This window comes from Aythya ferina (assembly GCF_964211825.1).
Source record: "Aythya ferina genome assembly, chromosome: 5".
NCBI classification, from domain to species: domain Eukaryota; kingdom Metazoa; phylum Chordata; class Aves; order Anseriformes; family Anatidae; genus Aythya; species Aythya ferina.
In genome coordinates, this window is record NC_140301.1 from 27,022,188 (window position 1) to 27,030,937 (window position 8,750).

Here is an 8,750-nt window from a genome sequence, read left to right on the forward strand (position 1 = left end):
TTGGTAGATTTTATTCATTGTGTTACTTTCCCCAAATACTGAAGTTGTAAGAATTATTTACAAGAGAACAAAGAATATACTTTGAAGACTCTAATTTTTGGTAGAAATGTAGCTCTTCACATCCTAATCATAAATCAAGCAATATGTTTTGTTCAAATACAGGTTGATATGGAAAAAGAAATTTTGAAACAACGCAGAAATATAAGTAGTAATAAGTAAGGTAAGTAACAAGTAATAATAGTAAGTTTAAAGTTTTACTTGTTAAGACCATGCAACATCTTGAGCTGTTCCACATGTGTGCACTGCAGTTCTTTGAAGCCTTGTTCAATTCTACAAATTGAATTATACTTCAGCAGTTAGGTAAGATTTCTGTTTCAAGAGAACTGTTTTCAGTCCAAGCTGCATTGTAAAATATCCAGTCAAACCATTAAATGATGTGGCTGTGCTACCCAGAGAAGAATCACACTGTTTAACCAGTGGTATTAGTAACATACAATGTTAAATTTTCAGCTCATTGTCAGAAAAGCAATTAAGGCTGTGTTTGACTTATCATGCCTAAATAATATTAAATGACTACAAATGAACTTGTTTATACTACTAACCAATGTGATTCAAACAGGACTGGGCACTAGCTGAAGAACCATTTGAATCGCAGGTGCTTTGCTGAATCAGACTTTAATGCAGAATAACAAAAATCCAAGTAATCACTGCAATGGTTTCTCAGCCCTAAGACATAGTTAGATGGATAGTTATCCATCTAACTGCTGCTAAACCTTGTTCCTAAGCATCACATCCACACATCTCTTTAATACCTCCAGGCGTGGAGACGATACTGCTGCCCTGAGCAGCTCATTCCACTGCTTGACCACCCTCTCCTTGAAGAAATTCTTATCAATATCCAATCTAAACCTCCCCTGGCACAACCTGAGGTTGTTTCCTTGCATCCTATCACTTGTCACCTAAGAGACTGACATCCACCTTGCTACAGCTTCCTTTAAGGTAGGTGTAGAGACATATGAGGTCTCCACTCAGCCTCCTCTTCTCCAGAAGAAATAGCCCCACTTCCCTCAGTCACTCCTCATAACTCTTGTTTTCTGCTCCCTTCACCAGCTTCATTGCTCTTCTCTGCACACACTTAAGCAACTTATTATCTTTCTTGCAGTGATGGACCCAAAACCGAAGGCAATATTCAAGGTGCAGTCTCACCAGTGCACATAGCAGAGAAAAATCACTTCCCCAGTCCTGCTGGCCACACTACTTCTGACGCAGGCCAGGATGCCATTGGCCTTCCTGATCACCTGGGTACACTGCTGGCTCCTGTTCAGCTGCCTGCTGACCAGCACCCCAGGTCCTTTTCTGCTGAGCAGCTTTCCAGCCGCTATTCCCCAAGCCTGTACCGCTGCATATAATGGGTTGTTATAACCCAAGTGACAGCTATTGCTCCTGGCAGGCTCATACCCTTGCCATCTGCTTACTTTGCCTATGCTCAAAACAGCATTCAGTGAAAATTTCTCTAATATGAAACCTACTGGGAGTTTGTGGTTATACCAAGCATTTCACTGCTCTAGTATTCATGCAGATATACCAGTTGAGGTAAGCAGAGAGCAAGAAGATCTAAGCAAAGCAAAGGGATTCCTGTTGCCATCTCATTCAATTTGATCCAGACACAACGCTACCTAAACAGATGAGCACTGTCAGATCAAGCTTCAGCCTCATTTCTGCAGTCTTTTCATAGCCAGTGGTGGGACAGAACACGAGCACACTTCAGCCTTCATGTTGCAAAGTCTGGCTGGCTCCTCCAAGCTGCAGAAATAGATCACTCTCTCCCACTGACCCCATTACAGAAACAGCAACCTCCAGCAGGCAATGGGAGCACTAGGGCAATAATTTCTCAAACCACCAAGCAAGATTTTCTGCAGCTCATCTGTCAACACACTTATTCCTGTGACATTTGGGGTGACAAATGTGGTGGCACAGAATTTACCACAGTATTTCCACTGCTTGTCCATCCACTTGGCTTCAGCTAAAACATTTAGATCCAAAGGACTTCACAACTAATATTTTCTTCTGTTTTATATGAGTAATCTCTTAATGTAATGTTAATGAAAGGATCTAGACTACCAGCACTGCAGGCTGAAGTCTTCTCTAGTGACAGCATAGAAAGCAGCAGCATAGGTTTCCCGAGACATCTCATTGCCTTTACCATCTCTGAGCAGACCGGTTTTGCCCCCGGGGTAAGAGGGGAGTGCAACAACTGTGGTCATCCCTGTCTTCTCAGCCTGACATGAAGAAGAGCAATTGCTGCCAGTCAAGAAGTGAGTTAGAGCTAGGCACCAGTCAGTTTGTTGGCACTGCCCCGGGGGGCGAGGGAATCCATAAAACGATCAGAGAGCAGTAAGATGGAGTTTAATGAGTTGTTTTGGAAAACAACACATTACTGAAGGAAAAGGAAACACAGCTGCTACTTACGAATGACAAGCAGTCAAACCATTACCCATCCCTTTTTATTCCTGCCAGTTCCTCAGTCACTATTTCTGATCCAGTACAACAGCTGTAATATTGTATAGAAGCACATTAATGCTCTAGGGAGATGCCCTGTTTGGGAGAAGGCATATTTCTACATAGCTAACTTAAATAATCCTTTTAGGGTTTTTTTTTTGTTATCTCAGTACTGATGATTTACAGATTTTGCAGGAAGCCTTCTATCAGCCAAGGCATGACTGCACAGACAAAGAATCTCCATATTTCAGGGAAATGTGTAGGCCAATTGTTTGCTGAACAACATACAGATGTAATCTGGGAATGCTCAAAGATTCAACATCGGGTTACTTATTTGCAGTGTTTTTCTACAGATACTCTGCTTCCACCGGAACTATGGCCTTATATGTAGAAACTTCCTATGACGTACAGCACACTACCATACATGCCTTCCCTTTAACTCATCCAGGCTGCTGCCCACTCTGATGAAAGGAACGTCACTATGCATATTACATTAATTCATTCCAGTGCTTGAGACTGCACCAAAGTTAACACCTACAAAGGCTAACACTTCAGAGTGTACTGCAGAGCAAATATTGCCATGGAATTGGGCCAGGAGAAAGGATTTATTTATTTTTTTTTTAATAAAAAGAGTTGACGTCTTAACAATATTTTTAAAAAGCTGTCCCAGAGTATACGTGTCTCTGGAGACTCACTCTTGACTATGTTACAATGGAAATAATGAAGCAAGGAAGCTTGGGATACATCTATCATGATGATCAAATGATTCCAGAAGGGAACAAATGAGAAAAACCCTCAAAAATAAAGTCAGGAGATTACAGTCTGTAACAAAAGACAGGCAGCTTATAAAACTTTCACTCTTTCTTCATATTATTTCATAGTCTTCTGCTTTGGTAAATATCAAGAAGGACATTCTAATAATATCTTCCAAATGGGATGTTGTTTTAATGTAGTGTAGAAACAGTCAACTCATGCTAAATATTAATCTACTATGCAACTTATCTACTTCATAAAACAAAGCGACCCCCACAACACTTTGCTACAGTGTAGCATCTAAGCTATTCAACATAGCAGGGACAAATGGTCCTGGGAAGTTACGGACTTCAAGCCTGTGCAACCTCGGTGGAATTTTTCCTGTAGTAATTAAAAAAATGGAAATCTGAACCTGTGGAAAGAAGTTTACAGGTGAGAAGCAAGGTATGACAGATTCTAGTAGTGAACTAGAAAACAGAACATGAAAAAAAAAAAAAAAAAGTATCCCTGGTTCATCACACTATAAACCTCTCAAATCAGTGCCCAGGTACTTGAAAATTCTCTTCCTTTCTTGTTTGTTTGCTCTCCTGGCAGGATTCTTACCTATTTTCCTCAAGTCTCCTCATTTGCTGTTTTCCTTTCCAGACTGCCATGTCTAACTATCAGACAGGCTTTATTTAGGTCTTAGTGTAGGGTACTGGCAGTGCTCAAAGTAATAGGTCAAAGAGTCTTTCACGTCCTGTTAAATCAGTGTTCTGTAATCTGATTTTTTCCTTTCTCTTGTGACTTCTGGTTATTTTATCCCACATTAGCAAGCAAAACCAAATGCTTGGTAAAATTTTGTAATGTTTTGGGTATTCTGAGAAGGGTGAACTACTGCAGCCTCCCACATGCAAAGTGGGAATTGTGAATACAGTGCCCAGTGATTACTTGGGCAAAGGTACTGCAACTCCATTAAGCAGATTAGAGAAGGACAGTATCTCTGATTACAAACAGATGAAAGGAAAAAAAAAATCAGCTTTGACTTTTTTTTCCTGAAAGTGAGGGAAGAAATAACCAATACAACCAACCAATCCCTCTCATTATTTGATCTTTGTCAGATGAAAGGAAGGAAAAATAAAGAAAATTCAAGTATCAAAACATACTAAATTACCCCAAATGTACCTAGTACTTATTAAGGAATAATTATATGGAAATATTGCTCCAATTCTCTGTCCTCAGTACCTCTGCTGCTGGTCGAATTTCATAAGTGGAAGAATCTCAGGGTGAAGGTTAGTTCAGTTTATCTTGTAACTTCACAGAGACACAGAACAGCTGCTGCAGATTTAACTTAATACTGCCACCATCACTACAAAGTTTTGTCCTTTTTATGTATAATGACAGAATTAGGGTTATTTGTTTTAAAACACTATTGCAAGAGTAGGAGATCAAGGAGAACCAATTAATAAGGTATAAATTTTGTTTACTGAAGCTTCTGTAATTAAACCATGTAAAAATTGACTGTCAAAATTAAACAAATCATAAGACCTAAATGTCATAATCAGGAAAAAAAAAAAAAATCACACATTAACCACAAATGACCTCAAAAAGAAGAGATCACAAGTAAGCTGTGGAGTAGAAAAGAAGATAAATCTGTAAAACTAATTCTTGATTGCAATTTATTTTTTTGCTTATCTTTAAGCTACTCTGAACATTATGATGCATCATTTGCATTATCTGTTGCATCTTCAAGATAAGGGTTAGTCTCACCCCTGTGGGTGGTGAGTGAAGCATTCCACCAGCACTTTGTCCACACTGTTTGAACTCTCACTAGTACCTTCAGATTTGAGTAGTAGGAAACTGAAACCAGGACTTCCTTTGTCTTTGCATCCAGGATATATCTCTGGCTCATTTACTACAGACAGGTTTGGGAATTTTTAGGCAGGCCACAGGAAAGCCAGTAATAACAAGTCAATTTTTTTAAAAAATAAAAAATTAAAAGAAGCTTATTATTATGGAAAAACAACAAAAACAATCCTTTTCTATTTTTTAGCTATCAAGATATTTTTTAAATAACAGAAGGATAGTGAACAGATTATGACAAGTTTTACATTTATGTTTAAACAAAAAGGAGGATGGACACATTCTAGATTAAAACCTTTTCTAACATTTCATTTATAATTTTATTATAAACAAAATATTATAAATTAATGTATAATTTTATTTTTATTTATTGTATCTGAGCCACTGAATGGGTTGTTCTACTGTGAAGATCTACCCAATCCGGTACTTTAACCTAAAGATGTACTAATAAAATAAGATCAATTTGTACTAGAGAAAATTGTAACAAAGTTTCTGGCTTCCTACCTCTACAAGTAGTGGATTTTTGCAGTTTTTCCTGCACAGTTGGAGCTCACTAGAGTTTAATCAGATCTGTTTTTACAACCCAGAAAACACTTGTTTTTTGTCCTCGTGAGTCCCTGCTGCTTTGTCTTGCTCCTTTCTCTTTCTGTATCTACAGCGAGAGATGTAACAACAACTCCAGTAAGAAGATATTTGTTAGAAAGACATGAGTGTACTTCCTCCTGTTTTTAAACAGGAAAGAAAAAAAAAAAATAGAACACATAGCCTCTATTCCAAAATAGGATCTAGAGAAGCCATATACCTTCCAGAAAACACGAGGGAAAAGTACTGCATTAATGGACCATGTTTTCTAGATGAAATAACACTGTTTATTTTGCCTGTTCCTCTAGGAGTTCCTTCAGGAACTGTGTGAGATGACAGACCATGGTCAGGGAACTGGAATCAAAGCTGCTGCAGCCTTTGTGCAAAGATACAAAAGCTGCCAGAATCTGATGTCTAGCAGTAGGAGATGAGTCAGCAGTCAAAGCCAAAAAAGGACAACTTTGGTAAAGCATTGATTGGAAAAAAAATCAGCATAGGGCTGCTTTAGTGTCGGTGACACATGATAGTATACTTAGCATACACATCCCAAGCCTAGATGGATCATGTGTTTGTCCCTGAAGTGCTCTTTTTGCTATTTAACATTCCTATCACATGCTTTACTAAGGTTTAAATATATAAACTTCTATTTTGCTTCACAGAAACGCCTGCAAAAATACCTTGTTTACATGCCATTCAGTGCACTCACTGTGTACTCACTTTTATTTAGTGAATCACCATTTCAAGGATTTATATGAAACGAAAAGACAACTTTCCAAACACTATTTCGTGCACTGAGCACAGAGATACCTAAATAATGAGAATTTTGGAGGACGTAAATCGTCACAGTTCAAACCTCTACGAATTCTTTGCACAGATGTATACTTTTTGGTAAGCACAATCCAATAATGAGGATAAACAGGCTATCTAATTACAAACCTTGTCAGGACTATGCAATAGTGTAAGGAAGCCTCTCTCATGTACTCTTATGTACAATTTCTCCAGTTTTCTGAACATACTAGGTATTCCTTCTACATATTAACATGGAGTTATTTGCAGTCTTCGATAAAAAAAAAAAAAAAAAAAAAAAACTATGAAATATATGGCTATGAAACCATTGTCTTCACAAGCACCTTGGCAAAACATTACCTGGCACTTGACTCCACTTCTGCCCAAAATACCAAACTCTCTTTAAAAAAAGTACAGTTTTATTTTACAACTTGCTGATATGACATATGAGGAGAATGGGTAAAGTTCTGAGGTACCTGACCTCAAAGCAGAGCCTGCTTTGAGCAGCAGGTTAGACTAGAGAACTTTCAACACCTCTTCCAGCCTAAGCTATGCTGTCAATCTTATTCCTTGCAGCCCCTTTTTTGTTTATTTGAAAATGAGACTCCTTGTGCTCAGCAACTAAAAGGGCACCACAGCCTTAAAAAGGAGAGCAAGGTCCAGAGATATTCAAGTCAGCAAAACTGTTATTTCACCTTCTTCACCAGCTACTGGGTAGAGCTTTTTTTTTTTTTTTTTTTTTTTTTTGCTTCTTCTCAGGAGCAGACTCAAGTATCTTTGTGCAAGCTCTGGGTACTAAGCACTGCCATTTTACTAAAACTCCACACCCACACATGGTTTCTTGTTCATTAAAATATTTTATATGCTTTTACCTCTTCTCTTGCCATAAGTCAACAACTGGTGTTTTATTTCTCTAAGTCTAATTTCCTCTCTCATCCTGACTTTATTTACAAATGATGCCAATTTAAAGAAATTGGTACCAGACAGCTGCACCACTTAAAGCTTCCTACAAACAGAAGTATTTAGGGGAATAGGCTCAAAGATCAGCTACAATAACCAGTTAAATTGTATCTGTGCAGGTGGATGGAAAGGGTGGAAGTTAGTTAGGAGCACAATTAGCTACCTACACATAAACATTTAAATAAAGAATGAGAACCAGGACCTCTCTCCAGAGGCAGCAATACTTTGCTGTACAGCAGCCATTCTGCCCTTCACTATTTGACTGAGGCAGGCAGAATATCTAAGAAAGCAAGTTATACAAGAGAGTTTTAAGAACATAGCTTGACTTCTTGACAGTTTGGGTGCTCAGCTCTCAGGAAATCAAGTTGATAAAAGACCCATGATAAAGACTCCAAAAAGACATCAAAAAGTAATTAACAATGAAATCTGTATCAGTCATACAAATAGCCACAAATATTATTTGTATCCTAGGTTCTAGCTTCTGACAGAAGAAATGTGAAATTTCCTTGCATAGCAAATTTCATTTTCCCACATCCAGAAGAAACAACCAACACCTCTTCAGTCTCCTCCTGCTTCGGTGAAAGCACCACAGCAGCCTTCAGGCTCAGCAGAGAGTAATGAGCTCTACCCAGGCAACCATAGTTGCTTTTCAGGCCAGTGAGAGTCATGTCATGTAACTGCAGGCTGTGTAGATAAGCTAAAGAAGTCAACCTGCAGCATGGACAGCCATGAGCCCACTACCCACATCCCATCTTAGAAGAGTCATAGGAGGCAAGATAGTCCTTAAAATTGGAGATGTGAAAGTGATATAGGCCCCAAACTTAATCAAACACAGACATACAAACCAATAACCAAGCCAGAGACCAGCACTAAGAAAATAAAGCGCTTCCTCCTTCCCTCAGAAACAAGGTCTCACCTCAGGTCACCCATAAGGAGGCTCTCCTGGGCACTGGTCACCCAGCTACTGGAGAAGGCAGTAACCCATCCCTTCAAGCACAGCTGCCCCTGCCCAGCTCAGTTCCCTCCAGCACCCCCAGGAATGATGGCAGCCAGCTGAGGCTCATTCAGCACTCAGCCCTTCCCTTTGTCATGCACCACATGCAGAACACCTGGGCAACAGCCAGACAGAACAATTTAGTTGGAGACAGTAGCTCGCATAGAACCATCAGTATTTATTAAATTCTATCATTTTAAGTGCCTTTGGTATGAAAAAATAGTCTTAAATCAGGCAAAGTTTCTCCCTTCTGTGATTTGTCCTTACTTATCATTTTGTATAATATAATGAATACATGGCCAACGTTTGTGCAAGCCACTCATGAATGAAAAAC

At 38.9% G+C, this 8,750-nt stretch overlaps 1 long non-coding RNA gene across 1 annotated transcript in view; it reads right to left on the reverse strand.

The window, feature by feature from the left end:
• LOC311437072 overlaps nt 1-8,475 on the reverse strand; it is a 174,209-nt gene extending 165,734 nt beyond the window's left edge. Inside the window, exon 1 of the long non-coding RNA XR_014693280.1 lies at nt 8,339-8,475. This is a non-coding gene — a long non-coding RNA (uncharacterized lncRNA). The remainder of the gene's footprint in view (nt 1-8,338) is intronic.
• Between the last annotated feature and the right edge of the window lie 275 nt (nt 8,476-8,750).